At 36.6% G+C, this 22,927-nt stretch overlaps 2 pseudogenes; one reads left to right on the top strand and one right to left on the bottom strand.

The window, feature by feature from the left end:
- The first annotated feature begins 10,769 nt into the window (after nt 1-10,769).
- LOC113609088 (uncharacterized) lies at nt 10,770-13,331 on the top strand (annotated as a pseudogene).
- A 2,085-nt stretch (nt 13,332-15,416) lies between these two features.
- LOC113609087 (bromodomain testis-specific protein-like) lies at nt 15,417-16,199 on the bottom strand (annotated as a pseudogene).
- Nucleotides 16,200-22,927: the final 6,728 nt, after the last annotated feature.

Raw genomic sequence — 22,927 nt, 5'->3', positions numbered from 1 at the left:
CCCCCTGGCCTGAGTGAGCCAGAGCCCCCTAATCAGCTGCTACTTTAACCCTGTCCTGTCTGAATGAAGAAAAGATGCCCTCAGCCAACCTACACTAAGAGGTGGGGCCAAATCCAAAGCTAAACCCCAGGAGCTGTGCGAACAAAGAAGGGAAAGGGAAATTTCTCCCAGCAGCCTCAGGAGCAGTGGAATAAATCTCCACAATTAACTTGATGTACATTGTTGCATCTCTGGAATCCATGAATAGACAATGAATCACCTCAGAATTGAGGTGGTGGACTTTGGGAGCAACTGCAGACTTCAGGGTTGCTTTCTACATCTAATTTGTTTCTGGTCCTATGTTTATCTTAGCTTAATATTTAGAGTTTATTATCATTGGTAGATTTGTTTATTGATTTCATTGCTCTCTTCCTTTTTTTTAAATATATATATATATATATATATATATATATATTTTTTCTTTTTCTCTTTTGGTGAGTGTGTATGTGTATGCTTCTTGGTGTGATTTGGTGGTCTGCATAGCTTTGTTTTTACCATTTTCCTAGGGTTCTGTCTGTCCCATTTTTGTTTGTTTGTTTGTTTTTTTAGCATATATTTTAGCACTTGTTATCATTGATGGATTTGTTTTTGGTTTGGTTGCTCACTTCTTTCTTTTTAATTACTTTTAATTTTTTAAATTATTAATAGTTTTTTTTATTTTAATAAGTTTATTTTATTTTTTTCTTTCTTTCTTTCTTTCTTTCTTTCTTTCTTTCTTTCTTTCTTTCTTTCTTTCTTTCATTTTTTCTCCCATTTCTTCTCAGCTATGTGGCTGACAGGGTCTTCGTGCCTGGGTGTCAGGCCTGTGCCTCCGAGATGGGACAGCCAAGTCCAGGATGTTGGTCCACTAGAGACCTACCAGCTCCACATAATATCAAGCAGTGAAAGCTCTCCGAGAGATCTCCATCTTAACGCTAAGACCCAGTTCCACTCAACAATGACCAAGCTACAGTGCTGGACACCCTAGGACAAACAACAAGCAAGACAGGAACACAACCTCACCCATTAGCAGAGAGGCTGCCTAAAATCACAATAAGGTCACAGACACCCCAAAACACACCACCAGACACAGTCCTGTGCACCAGAAAGACAAGATCCAGCCTCATACAACAGAACACAAGCACTAGCCGTCTCCACCAGAAAGCCTACACAATGCACTGAACCATCCATAGCCACTGGGGGCAGACACGAAAAATAATGGGAACCACGAAGCTGCAGCCTGTGAAAAGGAGACCACAAACACAGTAAGTTAAGCAAAATGAGAAGACAGAGAAACACACAGCAGATGAAGGAGCAAAGTAAAAACCCACCAGACCAAACAAATGAAGAGGAAATAGGCAGTCTACCTGAAAAAGAGTTCAGAGTAATGACAGTAAAGATGATCCAAAATCTTGGAAAGAGAATGGAGAAAATACAATAAATGTTTAACAAAGACTGAGAAGAGCTAAAGAGCAAATAAACAATGATGAACAACACAATAAATGAAATGTAAAATTCTCTAGAAGGAATCAATAACAGAATAGCTGAGGCAGAAGAATGGATAAGAGACCTGGAAGATAAAATAATGGAAATAACTACCACAGAGCAGACTAAAGAAAAAAGAATGAAAAGAATTGAGGACAGTCTCAGAGACCTCTGGGACAACATTAAACACACCAACATTCGAATGATAGGGGTCCCAGAAGAAGAAGAGAAAAAAAAAAGGAACAGATAATATATTTGAAGAGACTGTAGTTGAAAACTTCCCTAATGTGGGAAAGGAAAGTGTCAATCAAATACAGGAAGTGCAGAGAGTCCCATACAGGATAAACCCAAGGAGAAACATGCCAAGACACATATTAATCAAACTATCAAAAATTAAATACAAAGAAAAAATATTAAAAGCACCAAGGTAAAAACAACAAATAACATATAAGTGAATCCCAGTAAGGTTAACAGCTGATCTTTCAGCAAACACTCTGCAAGCCAGAAGGGAGTGGCAGGACATATTTAAAGTAATGAAAGAGAAAAACCTACAACAAAGATTATACTAACCAGCAAGAAACTCATTCAGATTCAATGCAGAAATTAAAACCTTTACAGACAAGCAAAAGTTAAGAGTTCAGCACCACCAAAACAGCTTTACAACAAATGCTAAAGGAAAGAAACACAAGAGAAGGAAAAGACCTACAATAACAAACGCAAAACAATTAAGAAAATGGTAATAGGAACATACATATCAAAAATTGCCTTAAATGTAAATGGATTAAATGCTCCAACCAAAAGACATAGACTGGATGAATGGATACAAAAACAAGACCTACATATATGCTGTCTACAAGAGAACCACTTCAGACCTAGAGACACATACAGACTGAAAGTGAGGGGATGGAAAAAGATATTCCATGCAAATGGAAATCAAAAGAAAGCTGGAGTAGCTGTTCTCATCTCAGACAAAACAGACTTTAAAATAAAGACTCCAACAAGAGACAAAGAAGGACACTACATAATGATCAAGGGATCAATCCTAGAAGAAGATATAGCAATTGCAAATATTTATGCACCCAACATAGAAGCACCTCAATACAGAAGGCAAATGCTAACAGCCATCAAAGGGGAAATTGACAGCGACACAATCATAGTAGGGGACTTTAACACTCCACTTTCACCAATAGACAGATCATCCAAAATGAAGATAGATAAGGAAACAGAAGCTTTAAATAATACATTAACCAAGATGGACTTAATTGATATTTAAAGGATATTCCATCCAAAAACAGCAGAATACACATTCTTCTCAAGTGCTCATGGAACACTCTCCAGGATAGGTCATATCTTGGTTCACATATCAAGCCTTGGTAACTTTAAGAAAATTGAAATTGTATGAAGTATCTTTTCTGACCACAACATTATGAGACTAGATATCAATTACAGGAAAAAATCTGTAAAAAATACAAAACATAGAGGCTAAACAATATACTATTAAATAACCAAGATATCACTGAATAAATCAAAGAGGAAATCAAAATATACCTAGAAACAAATGACAATGAAAACATGATGGAGACTTCCAGGAAGATGGTGGAAGAGTAAGACGTGGAGATCACCTTCCTCCTCACAGATACACCAGAAATACAGTTACACGTGGAACATCTCCTAAAGAACACTTACTGAACGCTGTCAGAAGACCTCAGACCTCCCAAAAGGTAAGAAAGTCCCCATGTACCTGGGTAGGGCAAAAGAAAAAAGAATAAACAGAGACAGAAGGATAGGGACGGGACTTGCACCAGTGGGAGTGTGAAGGAGGAAAGTTTTCCACACACTAGGAAGCCCCTTCCCGGGCAGAGACTGCAGGTGGTGGAGAGGGAAAGCTTCGGAGCCATGGAGGAGAGCACAGCAACAGGGGTGCGGAGGGCAAAGCGGAGAGATTCCCGCACAGAGGATCGGTGCTGACTGGCACTCAGCAGCCCGAGAGGCTCGTCTGCTCACCTGCCAGGGTAGACGGGGCTGGAAGCTGAGGCTAGGGCTTCGGTCGGAGTACAGGGAGAGGACTGGGGTTGTCGGCTTGAACACAGCCTGGAGGGGGTTAGTGCACCATGGCTGGCGGGGAGTCTGGGTAAAATTCTGGACCTGCCAAAGAGGCAAGAGACTTTTTCTTCCCTCTTTGTTTCCTGGTGAGGGAGGAGAGGGGATTAAGAGCACTGCTTAAAGGAGCTCCAGAGATGGATGCGAGCTGCGGCTAAAAGCGCGGACCCCAGAGACAGGCATGAGACGTTAAGACTGCTGCTGCCGCCACCAAGAAGCCTGTGTGCGAGCACAAGTCACTATCAACACCCCCCTTCCGGACAGCCTGGGCAGCCCACTACTGCCAGGGTCCCAGGATACAGGGACAACTCCCCCGGGAGAACGCATGGCATGCGTCAGGCTGGTGCAACATCACGCTGGCCTCTGCCGCTGCAGGCTTGCCCTGCACTCCGTGCCCCTTTCTCCCTCTGGCCTGAGTGAGCCAGAGCCCCCGAATCAGCTGCTCCTTTGACACCATCCTGTCTGAGTGAAGAACAGATGCCCTCTGGTGACCTATACGAAGAGGCAGGGCCAAATCCAAAGCTGAGCCTCTGGGAGCTGTGAGAACAAAGAAGAAAAAGGGAAGTCTCTCCAAGCTGCCTCAGAAGTAACGGATTAAAGCTCCACAATCAACTTGATGTACCCTGCATCTGTGGAATACATGAATAGACAATGAATCATCCCAAATTAAGGAGGTGGACTTTGAGAGCAAGATTTATGATTTTTCCCCTTTTCCATTTTTTGTGAGTGTGTATGTGTATGCTTCTGTGTGAGATTTTGTCTGTATAGCTTTGCTTCCACCATTTGTCCTAGGGCTCTATCCATCCGTTTTTTTTTTTTTCTCTTAATAATTTTTTTTATTTTAATAACTTTATTATATTTCATCTTACTTTATTACATTTTACTTTATCTTCTTTCTTTCTTTTTCCCTTCCTTCCCTCCTCCCTTCCTTCCTCCCTCCCTCCCTCCCTCCCTTCTTTCTTTCTTTCTTTCTTTCATTCTTTCTTTCTTGTCTTCTACCTCTACTAATTCTTTCTTTCTACTTTTACTCCCTTTTATTCTGAGTGGTGTGGATGAAAGGCTCTTGGTGCTAAAGCCAGGAGTCTGTGCTGTGCCTCTGAGGTGGGAGAGCCAAATTCAGGACACTGGTCCACAAGAGACCTCCCAGCTCCACATAATATAAAATGGCAAAAATCTCCCAGAGAACTCCATCTCAATGCCAGCACCCAGCTTCATTCAACAACCAGCAAGGCACAGTGCTGAACATCCTATGTCAAACAACTAACAAGACAGGAACACAACCACACCCATTAGCAGAGAGGCTGCCTAAAATCATAATAAATGCCTAAATGCCTAAAATCATAACCCCAAAACACACCATCAGATGTGGACTTGCCCAACAGAAAGACAAGATCCAGCCACATACACCACAACACAGGCACTAGTCCCCTCCACAAGGAAGCCTACACAACCCACTGAACAAAACTTAGCTACTGGGGACAGACACCAAAAACAACAGGAACTATGAACCTGCAGCCTGTGAAAATGAGACCCCAAACACAGTAAGATAAGCAAAATGAGAAGACAGAAAAACACACAGCAGATGAAAGAACAAGATAAAAACCCACCAGAAAAAAACAAATGAAGAGGAAATAGGCAGTCTACCTGAAAAAGAATTCAGAATAATGATAGTAAAGATGATCCAAAATCTTGGAAATAGAATGGAGAAAATGCAAGAAACATTTAACAAGAACCTAGAAGAACTAAAGATGAAACAAACAATGATGAACAACACAATAAATGAAATGAAAAATACTCTAGATGGGATCAATAGCAGAATAACTGAGGCAGAAGAACGGATAAGTGACCTGGAAGGTAAAAGAGTGGAAATAACTACTGCAGAGCAGAATAAAGAAAAAAGAATGAAAAGAACTGAGGACAGTCTCAGAACCTCGGGAAAACATTAAAGACATGAACATTTGAATTATAGGGGTTCCAGAAGAAGAGAAAAAGAAAGGGACAGAGAAAATATTTGAACAGTTTATAGTTGAAAACTTCCCTAATATGGGAAAGGAAATAGTTAATCAAGTACAGGAAGCACAGAGAGTCCTATACAGGATAAATCCAAGGAGAAACATGCCAAGACACATATTAATCAAACTGTCAAAAATTAAATACAAAAAAAAAAAACATATTAAAAGCAGCAAGGGAAAAACAGCAAATAACATACAAGGAAATCCCCATAAGGTTAACAGCTGATCTTCCAGCAGAAACTCTGCAAGCCAGAAGGGAGTGGCAGGACATATTGAAAGTGATGAAGGAGAAAAACCTGCAACCAAGATGACTGTAACCAGCAAGGATCTCATTCAGATTTGATGGACAAATTAAAACCTTTACAGACAAGTAAAAGCTGAGAGAGCTCAGTACTGCCAAACCAGCTCTACAAAAACTGCTAAATGAACTTTTCTCTGCAAGAAACACAAGAGAAGGAAAAGACCTACAATAACGAACCCAAAACAATTAAGAAAATGGGAATAGGAACATACATATTGATAATTACCTTAAATGTAAAGGGACTAAATACTCCCACCAAAAGACACAGATTGGCTGAATGGATACAAAAAGAAGACCCATATATTTGCTGTCTACAAGAGACCCACTTCAGACCTAGAGACACATACAGACTGAAAGTAATGGGATGGAAAATATTATTTCATGCAAATGGAATCCAAAAGAAAGCTGGAGTAGAAATTCTCATATCAGACAACATGACTTTAAAATAAAGACTATTAGAAGAGACAAAGAAAGACACTACATAATGAGCAAGGGATTGATCCAAGAAGAAGATATAACAATTGTAAATATTTATGCACCCAACATAGGAGCACCTCAATACAGAAAGCAAATACTAACAGGCATAAAAGGGGAAATCGACAGTAACACATCCATAGTAGGGGACTTTAACACCCACTTTCACCAATGGACAGTTCATCCAAAATGAAAATAAATAAGGAAACACAAGCTTTAAATGATACATTAAACAACATGGACTTATTTGATATTTATAGGATAGTCCATCCAAAAACAACAGAATACACATTTTTCTCAAGTGCTCATGGAACATTCTCCCGGATAGATCATATCTTGGGTCACAAATCAAGCCTTGGTAAATTTCAGAAAATTGAAATTGAATCAAGTATCTTTTCCGACCACAAGGCTATGAGAATAGATATCAATTACAGGAAAAGGTCTGTAAAAAATACAAACATTTGTAGGTTGAACAATACACTACGTAATAACAAAGTGATCACTGAAGAAATCAAAGAGGAAATAAAAAAATACCTAGAAACAAATCACAATGGAGACACGATGATCCAAAATCTATGGGATGCAACAAAAGGAGTTCTAAGAGGGAAGTTGATAGCAATACAATCCTACCTCAAGAAACAGGAAACATCTCGAATAAACAACCTAACCTTGCACCTAAAGCAATTAGAGAAAGAAGAACAAAATACCCCAAAGTTAACAGAAGGAAAGGAATCATGAAAATCAGATCAGAAATAAATGAAAAAGAAATGAAGGAAATGATAGCAAAGATCAATAAAACTAAAACCTGATTCTTTGAGAAGACAAACAAAATTGATAAACCATTAGCCAGACTCATCAAGAAAAAAAGGGAGAAGAATCAAATCAATAGAATTAGAAATGAAAAAGGAGAAGTAACAACTGACACTGAAGAAATAGAAAAGATCATGAGAGATTACTACAAGCAACTCTATGCCAATAAAATGGACAACCTGGAAGAAATGGACAAATTCTTAGAAATGAACAACCTGCCAAGACTGAATCAGGAAGAAATAGAAAATATGAACAGACAAATCAGAAGCACTGAAATTGAAACTGTGATTAAAAATCTTCCGACAAACAAAAACCCAAGACCAGATGGTTTCACAGGCAAATTCTATCAGACATTTAGAGAAGAGCTGTCACCTATCCTTCTCAAACTCTTCCAAAATACAGCAGTTGGAGGAACACTCCCAAACTCATTCTATGAGTCCACCATCACCCTGATACCAAAACCAGACAAGGATGTCACAAAGAAACAAAACTACAGGCCAATATCACTGATGAACATAGATGCAAAAATCCTCAACAAAATACTAGCAAACAGAATCCAACAGCACATTAAAAGGATCATACACCATGATCAAGTGGGGTTTATTCCAGGAATGCAAGGATTCTTCAACATATGCAAATCAATCAATGTGATACACCATATTAACAAATTGAAGGAGAAAAAACATATGATCATCTCAATAGATGCAGATAAAGCTTTTGACAAAATTCAACACCCATTTATGATAAAAACCCTGCAGAAAGTAGGCATAGAGGGAACTTTCCTCAACATAATAAAGGCCATATATGACAAACCCACAGCCAACATCATCCTCAATGGTGAAAAACTGAAAGCATTTCCACTAAGATCAGGAAGAAGACAAGGTTGCCCACTCTCAACACTCTTATTCAACATAGTTTTGGAAGTTTGAGCCACAGCAATCAGAGAAGAAAAGCAAATAAAAGGAATCCAAATCAGAAAAGAAGAAGTAAAGCTGTCACTGTTTGCAGATGACATGATACTATACATAGAGAATCCTAAATATGCTACCAGAAAACTGCTAGAGCTAATCAATGAATTTGGTAAAGTAGCAGGATACAAAATTAATGCACAGAAATCTCTGGCATTCCTATACACTAATGATGAGAAATCTGAAAATGAAATCAAGGAAACACTCCCATTTATCATTGCAACAAAAAGAATAAAATATCTAGGAATAAACCTACCTAAGGAGACAAAAGACCTGTATGCAGAATATTATAAGACACTGATGAAAGAAATTAAATATGATCCAAATAGATTGAGAGATATACCATGTTCTTGGATTCGAAGAATCAACATTGTGAAAATGACGATACTACCTAAAGCAACCTACAGAGTCAATGAATTCCCTATCAAACTACCACTGGCATTTTTCACAGAACTAGAAGAAAAAATTTCACAATTTGTATGGAAACACAAAAGACCCCGAATAGCCAAAGCAATCTCGAGAATGCAAAATGGAGCCAGAGGAATCAGCCTCCCTAACTTCAGACTATACTACAAAGCTACAGAAATCAAGACAGTATGGTACTGGCATAAAAACAGAAAGATAGATCAATGGAACAGGATAGAAAGCCCAGAGATAAACCCATGCACATATGATCACTTTATCTTTGATAAAGGATGCAGGAATGTACAGTGGAGAAAGGACAGCCTCTTCAAAGAGTGGTGCTGGGAAAACTGGGCAGGTACATGTACAAGTATGAAATTAGATCACTCCCTAACACCATACAAAAAATAAGCTCAAAATGGATTAAAGACTTAAATATAAGGCCAGAAACTATCAAACTCTTAGAGGAAAACATAGGCAGGACACTCTAGGACATAAATCACAGCAAGATCCTTTTTGACCCACCTCCTAGAGAAATGGAAATAAAAACAAAAATAAACAAATGGGACCTAATGAAACTTCAAAGCTTTTGCACAACAAAGGAAACCATAAACAAGACCAAAAGACAACCCTCAGAATGGGAGAAAGTGTTTGCAAATGAAGCAACTGACAAAAGATTAATCTCCAATATTTACAAGCAGCTCATGCAGTTTAATAACAAAAAACAAACAACCTAATCCAGAAATGGGCAGAAGACCTAAATAGACATTTCTCCAAAGAAGATATACAGACTGCCAACAAAAACATGAAAGAATGCTCAAAATCACTAATCATTATAGAAATGCAAATCAAAACTACAATGAGATATCATCTCACACTGGTCAGAATGGCCATCATCAAAAAATCTAGAAACAATAAATGCTGGAGAGAGTGTGGAGGAAAGGGAACCCTCTAGCACTGTTGGTGGGAATGTAAATTGATATAACCACTGTGGAGAACAGTATGGAAGTTCTTTAAAAAACTACAAGTAGACCTACCATATGACCCAGCAATCCCACTACTGGGTATATACCCTGAGAAAACCATACTTCAAAAAGAGTCATGAACCAAATTTTTCATTGCAGCTCTATTTACAATAGCCCAGAGATGGAATCAACCTAAATGTCTACCATAGGATGAATGGATAAAGAAGATGTGGCACATATATACAATGGAATATTACTCAGCCATAAAAAGAAACGAAATTGAGATATTTGTAGTGAGGTGGATAGACTTAGAGTATGTCATACAGAGTGAAGTAAGTCAGAAAGAGAGAGATGAATACCGTATGCTAACACATATATATGGAATTTAAGAAAAAGAAATGTCATGAAGAACCTAGGGGTAAGACAGGCATAAAGACACAGACCTACTAGAGAATGGACTTGAGGATATGGGGAGGGGGAATGGTAAGCTGTGACAAAGCAAGAGAGAGGCATGGACATATATACACTAACAAACGTAAGGTAGATAGCTAGTGGGAAGCAGCCGCATAGCACAGGGAGATTAGCTCGGTGCTTTGTGATCGCCTGGAGCGGTGGGATAGGGAGGGTTGGAGGGAGGGAGACGCAAGAGGGAATAGATATTGGAACATATGTATATATGTGTATGTATATATATATATATATATATATATATATATATATATAACCGATTTATTTTGTTGTAAAGCAGAAACTAACACCCCTTTGTAAAGCAATTTTATTCCAATAAATATGTTTAAAAAAAATTATGACCCAAATCCTATGGGATGCAGGAAAAGCAGTTTTAAGAGGGAAGTTTATAGCAATACAAACTTACCTCAAGAAACAAGAGTCATCTCAAATAAACAACCTAACTTACATCTAAAGCCTTTAGAGAAAGATCACAGAACCCCAAAGTTAGCAGAAGGAAATAAATCATAAAAGTCAGAGCAGAAATAAATGAAAAAGAAATGAAGGAAACAATAGCAAAGATCAATAAAAATAAAGCTGGTTCTTTGAGAGGATAAACAAAATTGATAAACCATTAGCCAGACTCAACAAGAAAAATAGGGAGAAGACTCAAATTATTAGAGTTAGAAATGAAAAAGAAGTAACTACTGACATTGCAGAAATACAAAGGATCATGAGAGATTACTACAAGCACCTATATGCCAATAAAATGGACAACCTGGAAGAAATGGACAAATGCTTTTTCTCCATACCTGTTAATAAAGATGACCAGAAGCAGTTTTCTTTCAGCTGGCAAGGTGAGAAATATACTTTTACTGTCCTATTTCAGAGGTATGTCTACTATCTGGCCCTATGTCATTATTTAGTTCATGTGGATCTTAGTCGCCTTTTCCTTCTGCAAGTTTTCACACTGATCCATTACATTGATAAATTTATGCTGATTGAACCTAGTAAACCAGAAGTAACAGCCTACTTATTGGCAAGACATTTGCTTATCAGAGGATGGGGAATAAATCTAACAAACTCTTATAGGTTGTCTACTTCAGTGAAATATCTACGTGTCTAGTGTTATGGGGTATGTTGAGCTATCCCTTCAAAGGTGAAGAACAAATTGTTGCATCTAGCCCCTCCAACAACTAAAGGAGAAACACAATGCTGAGTGGACCTCTTTGGATTTTGGAGGCAATATATTCCTCATTTGGGTGTGTTACTTTTGCCCATGTACTGGGTAACCCAAAAAGCTGCTAGTTTTAAGTGGGGCACAGAAGAAGGGAAAGTTCCGCAGCAGGTCCAAGCTATTGTGCAAGCAATTACATCACTTGGACCATATGATCCAGCAGATCCAATGGTACTTGAAATGTCGGTGGCAGATCGGGATGCTCTGTGGAGCCTTTGGAAGGTCCCTATAGGTGAATCTTAGTGCATGCCTTTAGGATTTTGCAACAAAACTGTGCCATCCTCTTAAGGTAGCTACTCTCCTTTTGAGACACTTTTTTTTTTTTTTTTTGCCTGCAACTGGGCCTTAATAAAGACTGAATGCAACAGTAGGCCACCAAGTTACCATGTGCTGTGAGCTTTCCATCCTGAACTTGGTGTTATCTGATCCACCAAGTTATACAATTGCACATACACAGAAGCATTCCATCATCAAATGGAAGTGGTTTATAACTAACTGGGCCAGAGCAGGCCTTGAAGGTATAAGTTACATGAAGAAGTGGCCAAAATGTCCATGGTCCCCATTCCTGCTACATTGCTGTCTCTCTCACAGCCTACACCTATGGTTTCATGGGGAGTTCCCTACCATCAGTTGACAGAGGAAGACAAGAATCAGGCCTGGTTTACTGATGGTTTTGTGTGAAATTCAGGTACCATCTACAGGTGGAGAGCTGCAGCACTGCAGCTCCTTTCTGGGACATAGTTGAAGGATAGTGGTGAAGGGAGATCATCCCAGTAGACAGACCTTTCAGTAGTGCACCTAATTGCTTACTTTCTTTTTGAAGGAGAAATGGCTGGATGTGCAATTATATACTGATTCATGGGCTGAGGCCAATGATTTGGCTAGATGGTCAGGGACTTGGAAGAAACATGGGTGACATAGAAATTTGAGAAAGGTATATGGATAGATGTCTCTGAATGGGCAAACCATATGAAGATAATTGTGTCCTTTGTGAATGGTCATCAAAAGGTGATCTCAGTAGAGAAGAATTTTAATAATCAAGTGGATAGAATGACCTGTTCTGTGAGTACCAGTCAGCCTCTCCCTAACCACTCCTATCATCACTCAATGGACTCATGAACATTGTGGTCATGGTGGCAGAAATGGAGGTTATGCATAGGCTCAGCGACATGAACTTCAACTCAGCAATGCTGACTTGGGCACAGCCACTGCTGAGTGTCCAATCTGCCAGCAGCAGAGACCAACAATGAGTCTCCTGAATGACAGCAATCCCTGGGTAGTCACTCAGCCAGCTACCTGGGCCATATTGATTACACTGGACCATGTACATGATGAAAGGGGCAGTGTTTTGTTTTTACTGGAGTAGACACTCAATATGGATTTGCCTTCCTTGCACACAATACTTTTGCCAAAACTACCATCTGTGGACTTACAGAATGCCTTGTCCACTATTAGGGCATTCTACACAGCATCACTTCTGATCAAGGAGCTCACTTCACAGCAAATAGTGTGTGACAGTGGGCCCATGCTTATGGAATTCACTGGTTTTACCACGTTCTTCACTACCATGCAGGATATAGCTTGATACGATGGAAGGTGGAATGGCCTTTTGAAGACTCAGTTACAGTGCCAGCTAAGTGGAAACACCTTGCAGGGCTGGTGCAAGGTTCTCTAGAACACTCTATGTGCTATAAATTGCATCCAATATATAGTACTGTTTCTCTCACAGCCAGGATTCATGGGTCCAGGAATAAAGGGGTGGAAATGGCCCCACTCACTGTTACCCCAAATAACCTACTAGCAAAATTTTGGCTTCCTATGCCTGTGAGCTTATGTTTTTCAGGTCTAGTGATCTTAGAGAGAAATGCTTCCATCATGAAATACACCAATGATTCCACTGAAGTAAAAATTAAAACTGGCTCCAGCCACTTTGGGCTCCTTATTCCTCTGAATCAACAGATAAAGCAGGAAGTTATGGTGTTGTCTGCAGTGATTGATCCTGATTACCAAAGGGAAATTGGACTACTACTCCACATGGAGGAAAGGAGATTGTGTTTCCAATACAGGAGACCACTTAACACATCTCTTAGTATTACTATGCCCTTTGATTAAGATCAATTCAAAACTACAACATTTCAATCTAGGCCGAGACCCTAGGGACTTGTCTGCCTCCATAATTGTGTGGGATTATTCCTTATTAATATATAAGGATATATTGAGTGTTTTGTTTCTCTGGAAAATTCTGACTAATACATGGACCGTTTTTGTTTTGTGACTATCCATTTTCTATTTTATCTTATTTTTCTAATGGAATTTAAAATTTCCTTTCAATGATCATCTTTCCCCTTCTCTCATTTATATGGTTGTGGTCAAGACAACATCATCTCTCACTGAAGAACTGGGCACCAATCCATGATCAGCTAATCAGACACTCACAGTAATTGGTTCAGGGATGAGAACATGACCTAGTTTGGACTGGTTATAGTCATGCCTGGGACTTTTTTAGAAAGAGTGAAAAAAAGTGGCTCTCTTTCCACTGAGGTGTTAATTTCTAGTTGCTGTGGTTACCTTTCAACTATAAGAGCAAAGTCTTTCTGAGAATGATGCAAACACAGAACCAAAATATGGAGATAATGAAATTCTTAATGAAAATTTTGACCTTATCAATCTAGCTATTCTTCAAGTCTACCTTTGGATTTTTCAGTTATATAAACTATTCTTGATGGTTTTCTGTCACTCATAACTAAGAAAGTCCTGTTTAATACAACTCGTACAGCTGAAAATATTTCATTTTATCTTCCCATATGAATGCTATCTTGCTTGAGCATGTGTTTCTTGCCTTACGATCATTTTCTTTCCATTCTTGAGATATTCTCCTACAGTATAACTTACACTTATACAAATGAGAAATTCAGTGACAGTATGATTCTCTTTCATAGCTATTGTGCTTTTTCTCTTTATGGGAGATTAACAGAGTTTCCTTTTTTTCCCTGTAATTTAAAAATTTTTCCATCACTTGTCTAAATGTTGTTCTTCTTTAATACTACTTCCTGAAATTTTGCATGTGCTTGGGTATAAAAATTCAATTTTTTAATTACTTTGGTTCAAAATTCAGTGAAGTTTTCTTTTTAATTACTCTATCTTTGAGCATAGATTTCCTTTCATCTTTTCCTTCCTTCCTTTTTTCTCGCTCCCTCCCTCCCTCCCTAAATCCATATTCTATTTTAGTTACTTATTTTGTCATTATTAGTAATGTTAATAGAAATGATAAAATATCTCAGCCTTTATTCATTGTAATACAGCCATGATATTAATTTTATTAGAAGACTACATTTCTTGATCAGGTAGAGATATGATTCTGTGTTATATTCAAAGGACATCCTACTTTTTAAATGAAATTTTGAAATTGCATACTGTGACTAATGAGAAATTATGTTATATAGTTTCATCTTTTATTTCAGTCCCATATTACTGAGTCACAAATGTCACTTCATGTGTTTCTGAGGCAAGAAGGAAGCTTGACATTATGGTATCTAAACATTCATATAACCTTTTCAAAAATATCCATTTAATATGAGAAGTTATGCTACTCTTAGAAATAAGTTATAGCATAATAATAGACTTATATCTTAAATGTTGACTTGAGATTTATTGTAGGGATTTTTAAGGAAAATTTAGGGGAGAAATAACACTATTGCATAGTAATATTTTAAATCTTAAGAAATTATCTTTAAATATCACACAATTTTCAAATTCCCAGATGTTATTTATTTATCATATATGCATATGGATTTGAAGATACTTAAATTATCAAGACTTCAGGAAACAATTACTACTGAAATTTTCTTTTGTTAATTCAAATGCTTTAAGTTACACAATGAAGTTGTTTCACCATACTACATCTAGATTATATTTCCAAACAATTGAAGAATTTACTGCATGTTTTTAGTATTCAGTTATTTGAAATTATATACATAGTCATAGTAATGCTCTGACTTAGAATGCATTCATCTATTTTTATTATAAATTATTTTTTATTTATTATTTTTTTTAAGTGAAAATTGTTTAATCATCTTAGAGCAGTCGAAATACAATATAAGATTGGTATCTTGGTGTCTGAAAGCAATCATTTTACCATTTGCATTTTAATCTTTTGTATTATTCATTTAAGTTGATGGTTAATTAAAAAACCTAGTTTTAATCAAAGTTGTTTTCAAACATTGTCATAATGTCACTTTGAAGAGTCATATCAATGGTACCAGCCATTGCTTCTCTTCTCCTCCGCTCTTGCTCTTTCCCCCTTGCTAAATTACAGTCTTTGAGAAGCCAGAGTTTGCCTCCATCTTGAGCTTACAGTGACTGCTGACGTTCTTTCTGCTCTTCTCCAAGACACTTGTTTGCATTTTATTTGGAAAAGATTCTAGAGTGAAGCCATGGTCCCTTTGATTTTCTTGAAATACTTTTGGTTCCTTTGTATTCTGTTCCAGATGTTTCTGTATTAGTTCCTGTGTTTGAGCTCTCACTTCCTTTTCTATCACTGCTTTTCTAAATTGGTTGAAGAGTTCATCTGATGATTTCATTACCCCTGATGTTTTGACTGGTTTGCCTAAACTTTTCCAAGAATCTGCATTCTTGATCTTTATATCCTTTTGCACTGGAACTTGGCATTCTGATTCTAACACCACTGTGTCATTATCACCAGACTGATGCATCACAGTTAGGCCATTCAAGCATTGTTCAGGATTATCTGAAAGAGGCAGAATTTGTAAAAGTGAAATATTTTCCACACTCTGTAAACATTCTGATTCTTGATAACTTGATAACTAACTGGTGGTGATTTGGTGGTGTTCCACCTGAACATGTAGTCTGATGAACCAGGCTAGTTTTCCCAGAGGTTGTATCTTGCACAGAAGATTGTATCTTTACTTTCTCTTTAGAAGAAGAATCATTCTGTTTTACTCCAGTAAATTTAGGAAACATTTCTAATTCGGAATCACTGCGTCTGAAGAACTTGAATCACTGCTACTACTTTCAGACTCTGATGAGCTACTGATGCTGCTACTGCTGCTGTTTTCATTCATTCGGGAACCACTTCCAATGGCCTATTTTTATTATAAATTATATTTTAAAAAGAATCAAGTTTTACAAGTGTTCTCTTAAGTAAAGTTTGCAATCCAGATTACTGTATAAACATGTTATGAATGTGCAGTTGGTGAGGATAACAAGAATAAATGTTTATTAATAGATCACTTCAGTCACTATTGTAATCTTGGATTATATTCACTGTCATTACTATGACTGTAATACCTTCTTTCCCACATTTCTTTTTAGGCAGTTTCCCCTCCTTCCAGTTTAGCCATATAGACTGAGTAGGAACTGCCATTCTCTCATGTGACCCTACCACAATGGGCACCATTGATAGTCAAGGGATAGACACTTAAACCAACCTGAGACAGCCATTTTTTGAGATTTTTCTAACTAGAGATATCAGTTAACAGCCTTTTCCTTTCCAGTCACAAAGACATAAGGATAGAAGTCTAGAGTTGTTGGGTATATACCTCCTTTTATAGGGAAAACAAGTCATAAAATAAAGTGTAGTAAAGAAAGAAGAAAAGATGAAAGATGAAGAGACAGTTCTGACAGCATCAGAGACCATAGTTCTAGATTTTCTTGGCTTTCTTAAGATTATTTGTTGTTCAGCCATTATTTGAGCCTGGGAACTGAGCCACTGTAGTTTCTTAGTAATTAATTTCTTTTTTTTCTTCTTATTCTACCTTTTTTTTTTTGCTTAAGTTATTCCAGTTAGTTTTCTGTTACTTGAAAACTAAATAGCCTGCCTAACTAATATACAAAGTCTTGCTCTTGCACATATATTGAAATTATCCCTAAGAAGAGCAAATCTGAAGAGTATTTCTCAAGTCAGTTCCTACCAATAACACAGCCCCCTCTGAAGGAGTATATTCTTACTCTACATCCAGCCTTTTTCTGAGGTTTGTGATGGTTTATAAATGTGTCCAACATGAAAAGTTCTATCAAAACAGAGGTGATGAACTAGACAGTAAATATGGGGAAATTCTATCATTTGCTAGCAACAAGAGAAGCTGAGAGTGACTCATACGTCAAATTGTGAGTAAGCAGAAGCAAGAAATAAAAAGAAACCATAAAAAAAGAAAGAAAATATAAAGAGAAGGTGCACAATGTAAAGACTGAGGCAGTTTGTTGGTAGTAACACGTACAGGAGAAGTAAAGTCAAGAGGCATGGTATTGCCACAATGGAGAAAGCTTAATGAATCCATAATGCTAACAGACTAATATGATAATCTGGATCCCAGAGGACTGGGCTTGTATCTTCTAAACTGCATTTTATCTCCAATTGTAGAGTTATACAGCTGTTTCTGCAATCCTGTAAAATTGCTATTTCCTTTACTTCCATATATGGCATTCATTATTTATCGTTTGAGGTAACGAGTGACTAAACCTTTTGACTAAAATAAACTAAATATCACAGTTCTGCACTTTCTATCTCACACCATTGTAAATTACTTACAAATATATATATATAGTTTTATAATGTCTCACAGACAAATTACAAGAAATCAGGTAATCATAAACACTTCACCCATGCAACAGTTAAAACATTAAGTCTATTAGAACAAAAAAATTAGTATGGTAAGAAAAATTGGGTAGCTTCCTTTTTAAATATTATTTTTCCTTCTGAAATCTTCAAATATTGATTTCAGGTTTTCTATTTTGTTTTTATTTCTTAATACATTATTTTAAAAGTTTTATGCTCCATTGGAACATTGAATCTGAGTCCCTACCCACCTTGGCAAAATATATGAGAATATATATCTATGGGACTTCCTTGTTATTATTTATTTTTAATACACACTTTAATTAAAATTTTGGTAGAATAAATATGATATCACTAATGGGATAACACTTTCTATCAATATATATACACACACACATACATATATATATATATATTCATATATATATATATGTATTGTAAGTATACATATAAGATCTTGACAAAAATAAGTCTAAATGGACATTAAATTTATTAAGAGTAAAGGGAAACTAAGAAAGGCAATCACTAATAAGTAAACAACATGCATTACTGTGAGTGATTGTTTTACTTACAACATATAGACAACATAAATTTAGTATATTAAAAAAGGAAGATAAAATGTTCTTCTTGCTTTGATAGAATAACTAGTAGTGGACTTACCTCCCCCTTCCAGAAAAAATTAGAAAACTTGGGGGAAAAACGGATACTGTTTTCAGACATTGGTCAACATGCAACTTAGCACTGTGATCAATAAAAGGCTATAACAAGGTAAATAGTGCAATATCCTAGACAGAGGAACAGGGAAGATGAACCCAGGGGAGGAACTGTGGTCTCCCTAAATTTAAGGTATAGAAATTGGAATTTAGGGAGGTTTAGATGACTGGAATTTGTAGGGCAGAGTACCAGAGAAGAAGGTACAATACAGAGGAAGAACTCCAGAAATTTGCAGAGAAAACAGTTTGAGATTTTTGTGCAGTAAAAAACTGAACATAAAAAAAAAAACTGAACATCCATGAGACTATACAGAGAACAATAACTGGGAATTTGCAACCTGAATGATTCCCAGATATCAAACAGGGCTGGGAAGCATTCAAATTCTAACCAAACAGCTTAGGGAAACCTCACTATACCTACCACAGAGCACTCAGTAGAGATCTCAGAAGCTTCACACCTTAGTAGTAGAACATAATTATCTCTATGGTTAAAGCTACTCCACACATACCCTAACAAAGCTTAAAAGCAAGTCCCAAACGAATCAAGCTTATCTGTAAGTTAATGCAATGGTAAAAGTTATGCCATGCAAACATTAGTATAAACAAAGCAACAGTAGCTATATTAATGCTAGATAAAGTAGACTTCAAAACAAAGATTACTAGGGAAAGAGATAACAATAAAAGGTTGGATTGAGTATATTAATATCAGACTAGGGAAAGTTTAGGACAAGTAATAGTAGCAGAAATATCTCATTCCATGAGAAGAAGGTGTAGTTATATAGTCTCCTTTACCTAGGGTCACACACCAGTTACCCATCTGGACTTAAAATAAGAAGAGGACCCAGATAAAATTTTCTAATCCAAGAATCAAGACATTTGAGAAAGAAAACGTTTCTTATGGAATATCAATTTTTCTTTGAATATCAGTGACCAAGCCTGGAGAACCCAAGGCATAGTTTATACCATTAAAAAAAAGTGTAAAATAATTCATGGCTACATAAAAACAAGTTTCCAACCACATACAGAGGAAATAAAAGCATCTCTGTTCTGACTAGAGTAGGATGGAGAAAACTAAAAGAAACGACCAAGACAATAATCTTGATCTAACAACCTGAGAAAAGTGACTCAATTCTATTAGAGTATTGTAAACCTGGAAGTGGATGATAGTAACTCAGAGAGAGGTCTAAGGAACTAAATGGTGAGGTGACTTACTCTGAATCCTGATTGAAAATTTGAGGGGTAACAACTTTGTGGAATGTCACTGTAGAGTAAGAATAAGCATAAGATTAGTTTCCTTTGGAGGAGAGTAACTGAGTTGGGATAAAACCCTCACTGTTCATCATTAAGTATACCATAAAATTTGAACAATGTGAATGAATTACATCTTCAATTTTATTTATGTATATATATATGAAAAAGGATTAAGTTTTTCTGAAGTTAATTGATTCATTGGCTCTGATTTTTTTGCACTCTGCTAAAATTGTAAACCCAAGGAACATAACACATGGAGCATTAAGGTAAGTACATAATTTATATTAATATACAGTAAACATAAATGCCTATTATAAATGGCACATATATAATTTGTGTTTCTCTATTAAAAAGTGTCAGTTGTCAGCCAAAAGAGGAGTAAAGCTGAGAGGATGTGCAAGAGAGGAAAGAACAGGTAAAGCCAATTTACAATACATTTCCTTAAAATAGAAAAACAAAATAAATAAAGAGGATATAGTGTTTTTTATTATTATTATTGTCTGGCTACTGAATATCTCTAGACCTTCCTATTCAGGGAAAGAGGGTCATGATGGGAAGTGGAGCTCTACTTCCTACCCTGAGAATCAAAGGTGATACTTGTGCAAGTCTGGGTCCACTGGATACACTTGACAAGAAATTTGAAAATTGAAAGGATAACATAAAGATACAGAGATATTTAAAAATTATGTTGCAGACTTGAGATTCTAGACATGGCATCAGGAGTGTCCAGGAGTGGCCAGAAACGGCAGCTCCAGGGATGTTATGCTAACCAAACTTCAATGAACTTCATTTTGTAGATTCTTATCTTCCTTTGGTTTCTCCTTCATTTTCATACCTGGTTATCCATTTTCCTGTTGATTTTGTGACTTATACCTTTTCCTTTTAATAAGCTCGTTTTCTGTATAAGTTATCCACAGCAAGTTTCTACATTTTACAACTAACAAGCCATGCTTATAAAGTGGATTTTGGGTTGTAGGATACAGGTGATGTTTATTCTGATAGGTGTAAGTGTTTAAATGACTTATGGAGTTTTTTGTATGTTATGTGTGATTAAGTGAAAGAGCAACACTAATCTTGCCTCTGCCATAAACTTGTTATGTATCCTTGAACAAGTCATTCAGTTCTCTGGTACTCAGTGTCCATATATATAAAATCAAGTGACTAGGAGTGACATCATGGAAAATGGCAGTGTAGGGAGCTCAAGAATCAGTCTCTCCACTGAAGGAACCATTATACTCACAAAAACTGTCTGAATCTTTTTTTTTTTTTTTTGGAATTCTGGAATCTAGTTTAAAATTTATATTAACAAGGAGAATGCTAAGTAAAGAGAGAGGCTGCTACATTTTAGTAATAAAATATAGTGGTATTTTTGCTTACCCGCCTGCCATCTCTTAATTCCCCAGCTCAGTTAGCTGTAGGGACAGAAGCCCACATTCCTGGTACAGCTTTCTGGTGTCAAGGGGAAAGCCAATACAGACCTCTTTCTCAAAAAATTTGTGGTTCTGTGTTCAAATTGGTCTTGTATGTAAAACAACAATTATAAATCTAAGTTAGTGTGCACAAGATGTATAAAAGATGTGTTTGTGGTGGCATTATCAACATAAAGGGAATGTATTAGCCTGCTCAGGGTGCCATAACAAAAAACACAGACTGTGTGACTTAAACAACAAAAATTTATTTCCCAAAGTTACGGAGGCTGGAATTCCAAGACGGTCAGGTAGGCTTTGGTTTCAGATGAGGGCTCTCTTTCTTGTTGGCTGGGGACACCTTCTCACTGCAGTCTTCACACAATCTTCTGAGTTAATCAGAGAGAAAAAGAAATGGGGGGAAGAGAGATATCTGTTTTTTTCTTACATGCTTATAAGGTCATCAATCCTACTGGATTAGGACCCCACCCTTATGACCTCATTAACCTTAATTACCCTCTCAAGGCTCTATCTCCACATACAGTCTCATTTGGAGATTAAGATTTCAACACATGAATTTTTGAGTAACACAATTCAGTCTATAGCAGATGGGTGCTGAACTGTATAGGACCAGAGTTTTTGTATGTTATTGAAGCTAAATTGGTATCTATTCAAACTAGACATTTATAAATTTACAGTGTTGATTGTAAACCCCAGGATGAAACAGAACCCTAAGATATTTGAAGCAAATAGTGACAAAAGTAAAGAAAGAAATAGACAGCTCTACAGTAATGGTTAGTGACTTGAATACCCCAGTTTAAAAATGGACAGATCAATAAGGAAATAGAGGCTTCAGAACAACGTTATAAAGAAGCTATATCTAATAGACATCTATAAAACATTTCAGCCAATAAGAGCAAAATACATATTCTTCTCAAGTGCACATGAAGCATTGTCCAGATAGACTATAAGTTAGAATAAAAAAAAATAAATTTTCTAAGATTGCAAATATACAAAGTACCTTGTTGACCACAATGTACTGAAGCTAAAATCCATAAAAGAAAGAAAATTAGAGAATTCAAAAATTAAGAGTGAGAAACATGCTCTTAAACAACAACATGGTCAAAGAAGAAATCACAAGGCAAATTAGAAAATTATTTGACATTAATGAAAACAAAAACACAGTGTACTGAAGACTTATGGTTTCTAGTCCAACATGTAAGGAGAGTGTCACTCAGACAGTAGTCACTCCTGTCCTCATGACAAAAAATTGTGGAAAACTGAAAATTGACAACTATTCTTAGATCAATGAAAATGTTGAGGTATCAGGGTAAATTGTCTCCCCTCAAACTGGAGAGAATGCAAATACAGAGAATCACAGCTTATCAGGAGCATAAACCTCTACTGAAGCCTACAAAGAATATTTTAAAATATCCTTCAAATTACAGGAGAAATAAAGACATCCTCAGACAAATAAAAATTGAAGGAATTGTCACCAGTAGACATAGCCTGCAAGAAAGGTTAAAAGTTCTGCAGAGGAAAGAAAAATTATATAAGTCAGAAACTCAGATCTAAATAAACAAAGGAAGAGCATTAAAAAAGGAGAAAATGAAAGTAAATAAGATCTTTCATTTTTCTTGTTCTTAATTGATTTAAGAGTTAATAGCTTGTTCAAAATGAAAAGAGCAAAAAACTATTAGGTGATTATAGCTTATGGAAGAGTGAAATGAATTAAACCAATGTAGTAAGAGATAATAAGGAAGA

This window comes from Aethalodelphis obliquidens, unplaced genomic scaffold, assembly GCF_003676395.1.
Source record: "Aethalodelphis obliquidens isolate GAN/ISIS:26980383/991018 unplaced genomic scaffold, ASM367639v1 scaffold54, whole genome shotgun sequence".
NCBI classification, from domain to species: domain Eukaryota; kingdom Metazoa; phylum Chordata; class Mammalia; order Artiodactyla; family Delphinidae; genus Aethalodelphis; species Aethalodelphis obliquidens.
The sequence above is the reverse complement of the archived record's forward strand: the minus strand, read 5'-3'. Positions and strand labels throughout refer to the sequence as shown.